This window comes from Amblyomma mixtum, chromosome 9, assembly GCF_055824585.1.
Source record: "Amblyomma mixtum isolate Tamu chromosome 9, ASM5582458v1, whole genome shotgun sequence".
NCBI lineage: Eukaryota > Metazoa > Arthropoda > Arachnida > Ixodida > Ixodidae > Amblyomma > Amblyomma mixtum.
The window spans coordinates 28226016-28242676 of NC_143020.1; the positions used below are offsets into that span (position 1 = coordinate 28226016).

At 47.5% G+C, this 16661-nt stretch overlaps 1 pseudogene; it reads left to right on the top strand.

The window, feature by feature from the left end:
- Positions 1–1322: 1322 nt before the first annotated feature.
- Positions 1323–3131, top strand: LOC149328603 (heat shock protein 68-like; annotated as a pseudogene).
- Positions 3132–16661: the final 13530 nt, after the last annotated feature.

Sequence of the window (16661 nt, forward strand, 5' to 3'; positions counted from 1 at the left end):
ATGCACAGACGCGGCATCGGAGGCATATAAGAGAACCGCGGAAGTACTCCCTCGCCTGAAGAAAATTAGAGATGCCAGTGAATACCATTCGCTCAAGGTTCTTAGCAACGCACGATGTCCGAGAGATTGGGCGGAGGTTAGAGAGAGAGGGAGGTCTGTCCGGCTTTGGGATCATAGAAATGAGGGAGGAGGCCCAGAAGCTCGGCACGAAGCATCTGTCCCAGGCCTCATAGAGCATCTGACGGAGGAATTCTTCGGCGCGGTCAGTAAGGTTACGAAGTGGAGTGCATGTAATGGCGCCCTCACCGGGAGCCGAGCAGCCACAATTAGCAGCAACAGCCGCTTCGAGCTCCCGGAATGTGAACGGGTGGTCCTCATCGGGGTTAGGTCCACCCGAGTAAGCGGAGTAAGAAGTCGCAAGAGGGAGCCGGAGATAGAGAGAGGCGAGCTGGTCAAAAACATTGCACGAAGTCCCCTGGGTTAGGGCTTTAGCTCGATAGGGAGCAAGGGAAGGTAAAATACCATCTGCTGAGCTTGGCTCATCGCGTCGCCAGGCGAGAAGCAGGAACGAATGGGAATCGAGCAATGGCTACTTAAACGTGCTCATTACGATCATACCTTTGAAATAAAATATGACTTCAGGAGCCTTACAATAAACAGCAGTCCAAATCTCTGTTCGACAAACCGACGAGTGCACAACAATAACTACAATCGAAACTTCATGGCTCGAGTGGGCGCAGCCATCTTCCTCGGGGTCGCTTGTTTTGAGCCCGCAAGTTCTCGAATGATCAAGCGTGCTCTTGGCCGGATATGGCTACGAATGGCTGCGAAGGCCTTGAAATCCAAGAAATCAGGGATTCCAAGAATATTTAGAGGGCTATTTAGTGCACACAGACTTTAGTGTCCGCGTACTTTCTTCACTTAGACAGTGCAATAAGAGCACAATATAGCTGAGCAGAAAGCGGACGGAGCCTAGCATCACCGCATCGAAGTTCATTTTTTTTTTGCTCTTCGTAAGCCGAAAGCAGACGACGCGAGACCTTTCTGTAGCTTTCTTAACCCCGCAGTACCCGCAGACGAATCGCAGAACTACCCCTCTAGCCACCATAGCAGAACAGCTTGCGTGACGTAATTGAACCGCTTTCCTTCGATTGGTTGGTGCCGCTCGCGAAATTTCTTGGCATTTCTAGAAAAGCGCGCGAATGGTATAAACGCCGCCCCGCGTAGCCGTTTGCCAGATTTCACTGACTGCATCAAGCGATCGAGTGTTCTGAACGGAACGCACCTTTCACAACAACACATTCACCATGCTTACCCCAACAATGGCAGACTTAACGGCAATCGGCATCAACCTGGGCACCACGTACTCGTGCATAGGTGTCTTCCAGCACGGCCGCGTCGAGATCATCGCCAACGACCAGGGCAACCGGATGACGCCAAGCTACGTAGCCTTCAAGGACACGGAGCGGCTGATTGGCGATGCAGCGAAGGCACAGGCGGCCATGAACCCGGAGAACACGGTGTTCGATGCCAAAAGGCTGATCGGACGCCGTTACTACGACCCTAAGATCCAGGACGACCTCCGGCACTGGCCCTTCAAGGTGGAGAATGACGGAGGCAAACCCTAGATCAGCGTCGAGTTCAAGGGCGAGCGGAAACGTTTCAACCCGGAAGAGATCAGCGCCATAATTCTGAGCAAGATGGAGACGGCAGAGGCTTACCTGGGGAAGAAAGTCAGCGACGCCGTCATCACGGTGCCAGCCTACTTCAACGACTCACAGAGCCAGGCTACCAAGGACGCCGGAGCCATCGCCGGCCTCAAAGTGTTGCGCATCCTCAACGAACCGACTGCCGCCGCTCTGGCCTACGGGCTGGACAAGAACCTGCGCGGCGAGAAGAACGTCCTCATCTTCGACCTGGAGGCGGCACCTTCGAAGCCTCCGTGCTGACCATCGACGAAGGCTCCATGTTCGAAGTGCGCTCAACGGCGGCAGACACCCACTTGGGAGGCGAGGACTTCGACAACTGAATGGTAGAGCACTTCGTGGAGGAGCTTAAGCGCAAGCAGCGCAAGGACCTGCGGGTGAACCCGAGGGCAGTGAGGAGACTGCGTACGGCCTGCGAGCGTGCCAAGCGAACCCTGTCCAGCTGGGCCGAGGCGAGCATCGAGATCGATGCCCTATTCGAAGGCATCGACTTTTACAGCAAGATTACCCGCGCCCGCTTTGAGGAGTTCTGCATGTACCTGTTCCGCAACACCCTCGAGCCCGTGGAGCGCGCCCTGCGTGATGCCAAGATGGACAAGTCCCAGATCCACGACGTGGTGCTCGTGGGCGGCTCAACGCGCATTCCCAAGGTGCAGAAGCTGCTGCGAGACTTTTTCAACGGCAAGGAGCTGTCCATGGGCATCAACCCTGACGAGGCCGTGGCCTACGGAGCCGCGACGTGCTGCTGGTGGACGTGGCGCCGCTGTCGCTGGGCATCGAGAGTGCAAGCGGAGTGATGACGCGCATCTTGGAGCGCAACTCGCGCATCCCTTGCAAGACATCGCAGACGTTCACCACGTACGCCGACAACCAGCCCACGGTGACCATCCAGGTGTACGAAGGAGAGCGCGCCCTGACCAAGTACAACCACCTGCTGGGCACGTTCAACCTCAACGGCATCCCACCGGAGCCCCGCGGCATGCCCCAGATCGAGGTGACCTTCGGCCTGGACGCCAACGGCATCCTGCAGGTGTCGGCCAGGGACAAGACTACGGGCAAGCAGGAGAGCATCCGCGTCACCAACAACAAGGGCCGCCTCTCCAAGGAGGACATCGAGCGCATGCTCGCCGAGGCCGAGAGGTTCATGCAGGAGGACGACGCACATCGCGAGAGGGTGCCCGCTCGTAACTCCCTCGAATCTTACGTCTACGGGGTCAAGCAGGTCGCCGAAGAGGCTGGGGACAGGCTTACTTCCTCCGACAGGGAGTCCGTGCTGTCCAAGTGCCGGGAGACCGTCCCTGGATCGACGCCAACAGCCTTGCCGAGAAGGAGGAGTACGACCACCCGCTCAAGGAGCTGCAGCAGGCATGCATGCCTGTCATGAGCAAGCTTTACCAGCAGCAGCAGGGACCCAAGCACGCGTAGGCAGCTGCACACCATTCGGGACCCACGGTGAAGAAGTGGACTGAGCCGCAGTCTCTGATAGCAAGCTTCGCTGATTCGCCCTTTATGTTAATTTATTGCCCATACCCACATAGACATGTAAACTATTTTTTCTACTCTAGCGGTTGTTTACTGAGACGCTGCATTAGAGGGACGCTTTTTATTAAACCTGTCTTGTGCGCAACTGGTTTGGAAATGGGTGGCAAGTTCACCTTGAGGCCAAACTTTTGAAATGCGTTTCGTGCTGGGTGCAGCAGCAGACTTCGTGGCACTAGCGCACGCCAGGAGCAAAGGGACAGCGAGATGCTGCGTGCTTTCTCATGTGTAACATTCTTCTCTTATTTTATTGCATCATGTTGGTAAGTACAAGTCATATTGGGCCGGTCTAGTCTTTCTCATCTGGCTGCAAGCTACACCTCAGCAATCGGCGTTCAAGAGTTATAAAGGGGGAGTAATTTGCTCACTATAATGTGAGAAGCTGGAAAAATATATATGTTTTAGTGAGGGTTGGCAGTGACTTGTCACGAGAAAAATTAATTGTGCTTTTCTGCTGGTGACCGTAGAGCCCGTGGGATTGCTTGCGGTGACTAAAGGTAAACTGAAATCGGCTAATGACTGCAGGCTAAAAGCAGCACTTCTTACATACATTTCACTGCGGAACAGCAGTTACAGCAACAACACCAGCATACACAGGCTAAGTGGTGGCCATGATGTCAGGCAGAGCTGCTTAACGCAAAGACGCAAGTGTGACAAGAGCGGAACATCTTCCAAGATGATAACGTACTCAAAGCCAGAAGAACCCATCATTTGGTTCACTGCATTGAACATATATACGGCATTTGGGAAGCATTTGCGGAGGTTTTTCTCAGAGCCCATAATTAGTGACACTAGTCATCACATACTCTGGTTACTGGTAGCAAAGATATTTTTGTCACACATATTTCAAACCAGACAAGGGGATGAACTGCTGGGTGTGATTGCTGTTAAGGACTTTGTCGACAGCACTGTCAATCTGATAGTGCGTAACTGCGTGCTTGGTCTTCCACATTCTGTCAGTAGATATATGAAATGTCATTCATGAAAGAAATTGTACCACCTGGTAGTAAATGACTGCTTGCCCCACATAACTGATTGACGTTTCTGCCCCATAGGTGAGTACCATTAAGATACAGTTGTTGTATGCTTTTCTCTTGAGGGATATTGGTCAATTCCCATTCATGATTTGAGAGAACCTGCCAAATGCACTTCACCCCATCCTTATTCTTCTAGTTATTTCACTCTCCTATTCAGTTCATGTTAAATTCACAGACATAAGAATGGCAAGCAAGAAATTGAGGCTGCTCACCACCAGCCGCGCAGAGCAACTTGAAAAGTAACGCTTAAAGAAAACTCAGCTCCAGGTCAACGACGGCCGCTTCTGAGGAACGTAAATATGCTAGCCACTGTCACGTGTCAGCTGCGCCGTTCGTTCTCTGTTCCCCGAGTTCCGAGGCTGTTCATTGGTTTCCCGCATGGTGCACGTGACTCGAAGTACGAGGTGCGCTGGCGATATCACAGAAAGGCCAAACTCTCGCTTCGAAGCCGCTCGGTCCCAAGGGATCTCGGCAGTCTGACAAGGACGGGATGGCGAGGCCGCCGTCCTGATTATCTGATATAATAAAGTTTTTCTAAGCCTAAGCCTAAGCCTAAACTCTTCCACTTTGCTTCTTATTATTCACAGACGCCATCTATGAAGGATAGGAACAAATAAAATTTATTTTGCCTTTCTTGGACGACATCTATGAACGATAGGAACAAATAAAATTTGCACTGCCTTTTCTTGAACGCCATCTATTAACAATAGGAACAAATAAAATTTATTTTGCCTTTTCTAGGATGCCATCTATGAACGATAGGAACAAATAACATTTATTCTGCCTTTTCTTGTATGACATCTATGAACGACATGAACAAATAAAATTTATTTTGCCTTTTTTTGGACGCCATCTATGAATGATAGGAACAAAAAAATTTATACTGCCTTTTCTAGATGTCATCTATGAACGATAGGAACAAATAACATTTATTCTGCCTTTTCTCGGATGCTATCTATGAACGATAGGAACAAATAAAATTTATTTTGCCTTTTCTTGGAGGCCATATATGAACGATAGGAATGAAATTAATTTTGGCTTCTCTTGGACCCATCTATGAACGACAGGAACAAATAAAATTTATTCGTTTTCTTGATCACCATCTATGAACGATAGGAACAAAATTTACTGTGCCTTTTCTTGATCGCCATCTATGAACGACAGGAACAAATAAAATTTATTTTTCATTTTCATGGCTCCCACTGGTTTCTTAAAAATCAGAAATTAAAACTTTGTCATTTAATTCGCCAATATTTATTCAGGCCATCATAACTATTTCGTTAAATTCTGTGCCTCACCTACTGTCATTTAAACTAACGTTACCAATTTGTCATAGACCTTGCACTAATCTTGAATCAGCTTTTCATTCACCAAACTTTTATCACAACAAAAAAAGTTTGCATTTTAAAGGTATACGCTGATGTGCAATTAACTTCACGGCGACTCAAGACAGTTACTCAATTTGTATATAGTATTTAGTTAAGCCCAGTTGGCCTTTGGGATGGCCCCAGTGCCATATGCCTACCGCCTTGTGAATGTAGTCAGCATTTACATGGGAGCACATGCTTGGGCCGAGAACAGCTGCATCCAGCAACAGGCTCCATTTTACAGCTAAAACAAAACAGCAACAAGCCCACTTAACTTCATTCACAGCTTTATGCATGTCTCCAAGAATCCAGAGTTGCGATATTTATTTGCACCAGTACTTTGGCACATAAACAGGAAATATCTATAGAGTCGGTTGACACACCAAGCAACTAGCAATCAGCTACAGACAAAACTTTCTACAATTAGCTTTGCCTTTTTCATGAGCTGGTGTCTTGGCTATGTTTTAGGAACTTAATTCTTGCTTTCAGCAGCCTGAAATACAGAAACACAAAGTAGCATGTCTTCCTATAAACATTTATTCATGAAAACAAATATGAAGTCAGCTCCTCCAAACAAAGGAACCATAGCTAAGAGAAGACACTATGGCAATCTCTCGTTGACGCATATAAAGTGTAAACATGCCCTGCTGAAGTCGATCACAAGAGCCTACAATCGATCTGTTTCCGAGCCACATCAAACAGGGCAACACACAGCATCAACAGTACACTGAGCGGAAAACCGTTTATGAACGCAATTTCTTTAATAGAATGCAAGATTTCAATACAACAGTCAATATATCCGCAGATCACCCGACGACAGCCTTGCATTTTTTTTCTCTGAATGTTCTTGCTATGATAGAAAGCTCTCCCCATGTGTTTTCTATGGCAGTCTTAACTGTTCGATGCGATCGATGGAAACACTTTAAAAGAAAGATTTTGTTAGATATCCGAAGAATGGACCGTTACGTTCAATATTTCCGTAGCAGCGTCTTACAATTTCCCGATGTTCAAAATTTCTGCCTGAGAAAGTTGGACATGAGAACAGTGACAAAATACACAAGGGTTGATACAAATGCATTGCTTACAAACCTTGATTATTGCAGAATATTGCACGTTACGACAGTAAATTTTCAATTAAAACTCCGTTTCCCATTTTAGGCCATTTTTAAATATTTATTGAAAATCGCAGCACTCCCTTTTCCTTCTTGTTGGGTTGTTTTGAGTGCTGTCAGTCAAATAGAAAACCGGCACAACCAGACTTTACGATCAGGAAATATGCTGCAATAACCTTTGTAGCACCCGTGCTTTCCCATAAAGCTACTATATATCAAAATTACACCTCCATCACACAAAATTATTGTCCTTTTTATAGAAAAACACTACTTGATATCAATTTCCATACGTGCTACCACGTTAGAAAAATGGACATAGCTAGTGAATGACAACTGTGACAATTAAAGCTGGATCACTTTAGAGAAATGTTCTTAAATTAAATATTTCAGTGCCCTCACACAAATCTCTAGTTTTTCGGACCCAGGCAGGGATAGGGGAATGCTAATATCTATTAATCATTTTTTTTTGTCGATCACAGCAGGAAAAAAATTTTTTCTCTTGAAATTGAAGATAATTGTTTTATGTTATTTATGTTATTATTCTTTATGTTAATACTGAAGGTTGAAGGTTTATTTCCGCAACTGGGTGTTGCGGGGACAGCCAGGGAAAAAGCTGTATAGTCAGCTTGAGAGGTCCTGGCTTCCTGTTACAGTGCAGCATTGCCGGCGGCGGAATAGGACGTCAAACAAAATGTAAGTAAAGTATGTTCGGTACAGAGAATGAGACATGTACGTTCAATGCGCACTACATTGTGCTTTTAAAAGAAAAAAGAACTACATTAGATCAAAGAGCCTATAAAGGCAAACACAGGGAGGAGAAAATAAATGACAGCAAAATTGACAGGTGCACTCAAAGTGGTAATACGAAGAAAAAAAACATGAACATTTGGGGCCATTCTTTCAGAGAAATATTGGATACATCATGATTCTTGTGGCACTACAACTGGTTCAGAAGTGTCAGTAAGGTATGCTGCAACATTTGTTTGCTATAGTTTGTGCGGCATTTCTTAACATTGCAAGGCTCTGCTGCGCGGGTATCATGCACAGTTCTGCTTCGCTCTAGCCCCGCTAGTGTAAGTAAGGAGTCATCATTTTTCATTATGGCGAGTTTATATTTATAGCACAGCCTATAGTTATACAAGGACTTCATTGGTATGACGTTGTGTCGATGGAAAACGCTCGCAGTGTGGAAGAAATGCGGCACTTTACATGCAATGCGTAAAATACGTATTTGTAACACTGCGAGTTTGTTAATATTAAGGCGGAAGCCTTTAATGCCTCATCGTTGTAAGCAGGAGCTGTCGACAGAAATGTCACGCTTTTCAGTTGGTCGAAACGGTCGTGACGTCAAAGTGCGCGAATTTCAAACGGGGCGAATTGTATCGTATAGTGATGCTCCAAGTAAGTTTGACTGAGTTTAGTTAATTGCTTACATAACCAAATAGTCTAATTAGCCTTTCTAGTCAGACCAGATAAATAAAGAAAACCGAGTAGGAAATTGGTCGAACTTGGGAATCGAACCCCGGTCTCCGGAGTGCGAGTCGAGCACACTACCACACCGCCATGCCAGCTCGATGGTTCGGAATGAACAAGGGTGCGTCTAGTGAATATGGTGTCTTCATTCACTCCCATCTTCCTCCCTTCCCGTTACGGCGCGGTTTAGGTGTCCACCGAGATATGAGAGACAGATACATTTCCTTTCCTCAAAAACCAATTTACCGACGAGCAAGGCGTATTTGTCCGCGTTTCAGATTGGTCCAAATTGTCGTGACGTCACAGCGCGCGAATTTTGACGGGTGTCCACAGAAATATGTGAGGCAGTTACTGCTCAACTTCCTTTCCTCAAATACAATTTCCGACTAGTGTCTACTGATATATGTGAGACAGCTACTGCGTAATTTTCTTTCCTCAAATACAATTTTCATTTTCTTCATTACGGCCCCTCTTTCTTCTTTCACTCGCACTTCCTCCCTTCCTGTACGGTGCGGCTGAGGTGTCCACCGAGATGACAGTTTTTTACAGCCCCATTTCCTTTCCTCAAAAAGCGTTGCGTTCAAAGGGCAACGCATCGCGCCGAACGGGTGGTGGCGTTCCTTGGACTCCGTGGCAGCGCTACAACACGCTGTCGCGTTCCACTCCTAAAGGCGAAGCTTAAGCGTCATTAAGTGGCAGTTAATTAATGCTCCAACAAAATGTACAGTGAACAATCGCGTAGCAGAATGCAGCACTCAAGCTTTCGCCTTTCACCACTTTAGCCGCTAAAGTTCCTTGCAGTTTTTTTTCAGCTGTTGTTGTTGCCAACACCATACATCCGTAGTTAGCTATAGACGAGAACAGTGAGTGGTAAAGTAACATGTTGACTGACGTAGGAAAGTTAAAGCAATTGCGGCGCATGATACCAACTGTTCTGGAAAGTTTCTGAACTACGTAATTAATATGGTCATTCCATGACATATCTGCTGCAAAGTAAACGCCCAGAGTTTTCACAGACTGCACAAACTCTATTCTGGTATCGTTTAATTCAATTAGAGGTAGTTGAAAGTGTTTGTGACGTGGATGAAACATGACTGCTGCGGTTTTACTAACGTTAATTCTTAAGTGATTATCAACTGTCCCAGTATTTATTGCTTTCAAGGTTTTATTAGCTCGATTTGCAAGACCAGCAGTTGAAGTACCCGAAAAAAAGACTAACTTAAAACAGCACTTAAAATTTTTAAGTGCTCCGAAAAACAAGTTGATGAGAGCACATCAAGCGGACAAAATGCGAATGACTTTACGGAACTATTCCGTAAACAATGTCATCAGTTTGAAATAGTAAAACAAACTCAGTATCTGACAGGTTTTTATGACAGTTTTAACCACTCGATGCGAGCGACAGAAAAACTTTATGAGAGATTTTGCTACGAAACGGAAAAATGGACCATAACCTTCAATATTTCCATAACAGTACCAAACACTATTTGTCCGAAATATTTGCGCAAGAGTGCTGCACATCGGACTACCAAGGTAGAGGAAAGGGCATGCAATGTCGAACTTTCCACCTATTAATGTGGCCGCCTAAATGTCTTTTTTTTTCAAAGAAAAATCTATACACCGCAAGTGCATTAGCACACCGCGGAGTGAATGCTATAGGAAAAGAATGTTAGGCATGGTTTAAGCGCGGTTATACTGAAAAGTCGAGCAATAGCACTGGCATGGCTGGACAGTTCCGACTCCTTCCGTGGCCAATCGGGCCAGCATGGATAGTTTTTCAATGCGCCATACGTTGACGTCGCGTCAGATGACTTTAGAGTAGAACCACCTCGATGAAACTCATTTAAGGTGAAAAGTCAACGTCAAAGGTCAGGAATGGAAGGACAAGCCACCATGGTGCATGTTTGGTAGACTACCACATACTACCGAGTTTTAACTTGGTTATTACAGTCCGAAACCGTTCCCAAATCTCGAAGTCAAATTTTGGCAATAGTCCGGGCCAAATTTGGAGCTCACCAAAATTGAGCGAAACAGTCATTTATGATTGGACATCAATTTTCCACATTGGCCATGATAAGTTTTTGGATGACCCGGCGTAAATTTTTCGAAATGACCAGGCCCAGATCTGGAGGTGACCATCGTGTAGGGCACGGTCAAATATGGTTGGACATCACTTTTGGTACAAATCGGCCGAGGTCAAATTTCGGCGGTCGTCCGGGCCAAAGGCTGTTGCTAAGCGGCTTTGCAAGGTCACACTCAGGTCAAACATACGCACATCCCAGAGATAGATTTTGCATCAAGTACAGCTATCGCTCTGAAACATCCATGGCCACATACTGTGGGCACACGCTGGATGTTTTGTTTCTTAGCTTAAGTTCTCTCTTTATCGCGAGAAGTTTATTTAAAAGTTTAGTTTATTTAAAACGCACATAGTAATACAAATACAATAAAATCAGTACAGAAGGAGGTCCCATAGTACACGACTGTCGGGGGACCTCCTAGAACAAATCAAGTGGGGTAAAATTGCAAAGAATGGAAGGCAGTGTATCAATTAGCATAAATAAACAATCTACAAAAAAAAATTTACAATGTTATGTGTGAAAAACGGAACAAAAAGTATATACAGCAACAACTTCGAAACATAATGCAAATAAAATGAGACTTTAAACAAGGATTACTACTGTTTAGGCATGTGGACCACACAGGAAATTAATTAAGTACTCTTTAATGCGGTGATGAAATGAGTGAACAGTAAACGACGCTTTAATTTCACATGGCAAAGTATTCCAACAGGATATGCCGGCAAATATTGTGCCCTTATCAAATATTGTGCCCTTACCATTTTTTCATTCGAGATAACCGCCGATCTTTGATCTCGATAGTTCGCTACTGTCATTAGACTGAACGCTGTCGAGAGCAACCGGGATTCTTATCGTCGGCGTCCGCCGTTCACGCTGGCTGCTATCGCCGCCGCCCAATTGTTTCTGCAGTTTGCGGCCGCAGGTTAGCCCAGTAAAGTTTTCGGGCTTTCCGTCAGCCTTTTGTCAGCCATCAGTCTGTGCGGTAACCTAGCCACGTGCAAAGCTCAATTCATTATTAAAATTTGTTCGTTTGCGGGGTTTAACGTCCCAAAGCGACTCAGGCTGAGGGACTAAATTCATTCCTTGGCGATGTTTGCGTAGAGTTTGCAGATAAAAACCAAAACTATTCCTTGCATATCGAGATCAAATATTCTTACGACCTTGTTAGCAAGATCGAAAGAAGGGGAATAAACAGAAATTTAAAGTGATGTTGTTTGTGGTTATTCAACTGATCTCGAAAATAAGTCGTTTTTTACAGACATTAGCTTCTCAATATAGGATCAGTGGCTAATTTCTTTCTTTGGTCTATGTCCTCAAGGGGCGATCATAAAATTATAGGTACGTAATGCATTCATAAAGCGGCAGAAAGCCTATAGCGCGCAGTGTGCAGGTGTTGAAGAGCCAATGGATCTTTTAGGTCCCATAGGAGTATTTCCATAGTATCTCCTTGTAATTCTGCTTGCTTGCTCCTCAGTGTTCACGTCGCAGAGATTTACTACCGCAATGACTGCTTCTAAAGTTATCGACTTGCTTGGAAAATCAGGGCAAATATTCCTGAGCATTTCTAGGCCCGTATGTCGGTAATCTTGCACATCAAAAGAGCCCGCCGTCTTGTTCGCCTAAATCACCTCACACAGTCATCATTTAACTGATATGTGCAGGTAAAAGATCAAGCATTGTGCTTGCAGAATTTCTATCACTTTCTTACATTGCACCTCGGAGCGCCTAGACACGATAGCATAATCGCAAACAGTTCATGCGGACAACGATTTTTGAGTCAGTGGCAAAGACGACAGTGACAAACAGAAGGCTATACAGATATGGCAGAGCACCTCGAATATGTGCTGTTCTTTTTTTTCTAGCACACGTCTCCAGTTTTGGTAGAACCTGATACAAGCTACACCGGACAGTATAACAACAGGAACGATCCGGACGAATGCGTCTCTTGTCCTGTACATCCTGAGCCTTTGATGATTGACGGTTAACAGCGCAGGCTGCGATGGAAAGGCCCTTACCTGTTCTCAGCCAGGAAGACGTTAAATCGGTGCTCGATTCGCTCACTGACGATAGCAACAGATCGCCCGCTTCACCCACGGTCTTCTCCTGCAACACATGCGGCGACCAGTTCACTACGCAACATCTTTTTGAAGAGCACTTTCAGAAAAAACATCCCCAGAGGAAAAGGTACCAGTGCAGCAAATGCGAGTACTCCAGCAATTACAGGTAAGCCCGACGTTTGACCACGCTATATGCTTCGCAATTGTTTTAGTAGCGGTCGACAGCAGTGGTAGCGTTAGACCGAAGCGAACATCGAGAAATGTTTGGCACCCATTGGTCACACAGATACCGCCGTCAGGATGCTTAACGCGAACGCTCGAGCGCGTGCCTTGCACTGACTAACTTTAGCGGCGCTGGGCGTCGGCCGCTGCGCCTAAGCAGGGCACAAGCTGACTGCAACCGCCGCAAACAAACCGTGCAGCATTGTCTCGGACTCGGCGCCCAGCGCTCAGGGGCTATAATATCAGCGGAGGACGCCCAATCGAGCGTTCTGTTAAGCGTGCTGACGGCGGTAGATATGTAGACACCCTAAAAAGACTCATTTTCAATCATTTCGTTCCTCTAAACATAGGAAGCTGGTTGGTTTGGTTTATTAGGGTTTAACGCCCCGAAGAAACTCAGGCTATGAGAGATTCCGTAGTGAAAGGCTTCGGAAATTTCGACTACCTGGGGTTCTTTAACCTGCACTGACATCGCACAGCACACGGGCCTCTAGAATTTCGCCGTCATCGAAATTCGGCCGCCCCGGCGTGCAATAACCTTTGTACTCCGATCATTCAAGCAGGCAAATACGCAGTTAGAACAGGACGCATGTCGTCACCTTCCACGGCGGAGCAGCCATGCCTGCCGTCTTCCCTGAGAACGCAGAATTGCTTGCCATGGGTTTATACGGTAGAAACGTAGGAGCACGGAAGCGGGTTTTGTTCGATTCGGCTTGATGTAAATGGTGCAGGTCGTTACGGAAGCAGCGCCCTAAGGTTCAGCTGCGACACAGAATGGGACCACCAGCTTCGTTGCGCATAGAAGCTAATCGGCGGATTCTACGACAAGAGCACAAATGTTTCCCTTTCCCGTTTCTATGTAGTCCTGCGTCAGGAAATGGACCTATGCTCGCGGCCTAGTTCTGATGTATCCAACAACCAACACATGCTTGAAGAACACAATTGGTCTGGCTTGATAGTCTTTATTTGTCTCAGATCTAATGCAAACAGAAAGATTTGAGTTTTAATCGCTCATCGAAGCTTCTCTATGCTGACTCATTGCAGTGCATGCTGTAGACTGCTAACGGCCGCATGTTCTTTTTTTATGACGCAATGGTTATTTCAATCTTCGTCCTCTGAGGCGGCATTGTCATTCTTAGCGCGCCCTCCTGTTTTAATCTCTTCTCAAACAGTTCTGATGTCAACAGACACGAGCGGACCCACACGGGCGAGCGTCCTTTCGAGTGCGACGTTTGCAGCAAGCGCTTCTCGAGTCGTTCGGGTCTCAAAGAACACCAGCGTGTCCACACGGGTGAGAAGCCGTACAAATGCCCCGAATGTGGACGGTGCTTCACCCAAAGTACCCACCTGAGGCGTCACCTCTTTGATGTCCATCGCTTTGATGTCCTCACTGCCACCAGACGTTTTCGCACGTAGACGACTGCGAGAAGCACTACTTGACGCACCGCGAGCAAATACCCCAAGCCAGCTCTCATGCCGCTGCGCAAGAGGTTCAGGACGCGTGGTCAATCCCAGACGCATGACAGTGGGGAGAGCATCCGCCGCAATCCTCTTCTCAGGGCACAGTCTGGCATTTTTAACTTCAAGGATCTGAGACGCCATACGCGTGCGCTTTCCCCACGGTTAATCTTGAACGACAAGCAAAGATGACGCAGGTCTATGGCCACTAACAAAAAAGGCAGATAAGGAGCGCGTTTTGCGTGGCCGTCATGACCGAGATAAAAAAAATCGGAGATCACTGCGGCGACCTGCATTGGTAGAATGCGAAAGCATTGACGCCTCCTCGGCACTCGTCGCCTCTGTTTGCCATTCCCTTTATATTTGTTTATTTAACTATTGAATTTGCGTAATCATCTTATGCTTTAATTAAGGATCGATTCGTTTACCCTGATATACCTTCTTTGTCCTCAATCAACCATTTTGGTTTTTCAAATTTGGTGCCGTGGATTCCTTGCTTTCAGTTCCACTTACTATGTCCCCGTCGAGCCTATTCAACCGTCCAATCGGTTTTGCTGATAATTAATCTATGTCAATGAAACTTTTTGTTAGATTAATTATTACTGATAAAATGCATTTCGATTCATTACAAACATTGTTTTCACTCATTTGCCTATTTTCCCGCTTTTTTGCCGTCCAGGGCTACTTTCCTGTCCACTCACTATATCGCCGTCCGCGCTTTTTCGGCGTTCTTTTGACATTTATGGCTGCAAATAACTAATCGTCCTATCGACATAATTTTTTTCCGCCCTGTCCTGCCATCATCCTCTTTCGATTGCAACCATACGCTTCTTGCTTCCTCTTTAGAGAACGTCACAACTGCTGCTGTGACGTTCCCGCCTGTCGGGGGTCAGTCGCAATGCAACACAATATTTGTTGCTATCTACGGGCTCTGCTGAAGCGAGGAGAATTGAGCCAAAACGCAACGCCTGCGAGTGAACCTTATTTATTCACTTTCTGCCTGAAAGTGAAATTTGGGGTTCCGCTCACCGCTGTCTTGTATTAGGCGTCGGTGCAGTCCGGCCAACAGGTGCCTCGCTTTCGGCTGCTCTGGCAGGGTGGCGCTCAGCCTGGTGACGGTCCCACGTTTCGGCGAATTGGCCCGGCGACTGCTAACTGGGGCTTCCATCTTGACACTGTCGGATCTTCCTTCCCAGGCGTCTCGGCTAGTGGTACTATGACGGGTTGAGGCCTCAGGCTTCTTGGGTGTCTCGGCTGGCGGTCAGTTTGCTACGGACCCCTGAGGTCCGGCTTCGCCGACTACAGACCAGCGCGATCTTCCTCCGTTCACCTCGGCCGACTCTGCTCGTTCCCGCCTTTGTCTCTTCTGTCTCCAACGCGTCTCTATGAGGACTCTCTTCCTTTCCTTCGGTGTCCTCGTCGCCCAAAGGTTTTTCGCCGTCGCTGCTCATGCAGTCGACCTAGGGCGCCCGCCGATTTTTCCACGAAGCCGCGGCCGTTACGACGCGAAGGCCGGCGGCCCCGTTGGGGATGTGTCGAAGGGGATCAGGTGTCCGTCGGAGGGCAACGGTTCCCTCGCCTCCTCTGCTGGGAGCCCTCCTAGAGCTAGCCGCCGGCCTCCCCCGCCACCTCAAGCCGTTACGCGGTCTGTCGGGGCCGCCGTTAGTAAGGCTGTTGCGTTGCAAGACACTGCTGGCCTGTGGGCCCGCGAATTCCTAGAAACTGTTTGTGCCGCGAGCCTTCCGGCCTACCCTTGGCGCCGCAGGGTGCCGGCCACGTCGCGAACGCGGGGCTCATGTTCAGCCGAAGACGCACCCCTCTCGAACTTGACATGTTTATGAGGGTCACGGTTTCCCTCTCTCCTCTGGCATCGGAACTCGGGGCGTTCTGGACTCAACCCCCAAGCACGCTTTCCTCCAAGAACCGCGGCTTGGTCACGTGACCACGGCATTCGAAAACTCGGCCGTCAACGGACAAAGAGAGTCCTCCTCTAGCACCGGAAGAGAGCAGCTGCTCGGGGAGCCAGTCTGCGTTTTCCAAGGGCCTGGAGCCGTCTTTTCTTTTGGGTTAAATTGCCTTAATAAAGACCCAACCCCTAGCCTTGACCGAGTCCACAGCCCGTACCTCGCAACAAGGCCGTCTGCAGGCGCGCATGCGCGCACACACAAACGTCACCGTCTCTGCGCCAAAGGGAGGGAAGTTGGGGACGCACCGCAAAACGGGCCGCAGGGATGTGTGTGGTAGCGCTGGGCTCCTCGCGCGGCCTCTCCTCTTTAGCCCTCTGGCTACTTTGCACGTCTTTCTGTTGACCCGCCCCATTCGACACAACCGCCTTCGCTGACGGGGCAGGGAGATAATTTTGAAGCCAGACACAGTGGCTCAGGTGCTAGTCGGTGGAGTCAGTTCTTTTGGGCCATGCATACGCCTCCCGTACACAGCCCGTCACACTGCGGTCACGTTCTATGAACATGACCTCGCCGGCATAGCCTGGAAATGCTTTAGCATTAATCAAATACTGCAGCGCAGTGAAGGCTTGCTCTTTCCTTGTGTGGTACGGGAGTAACTCTGGACGAGTATGAACATCATTTATAAGCTCAACGCGTTGGAAA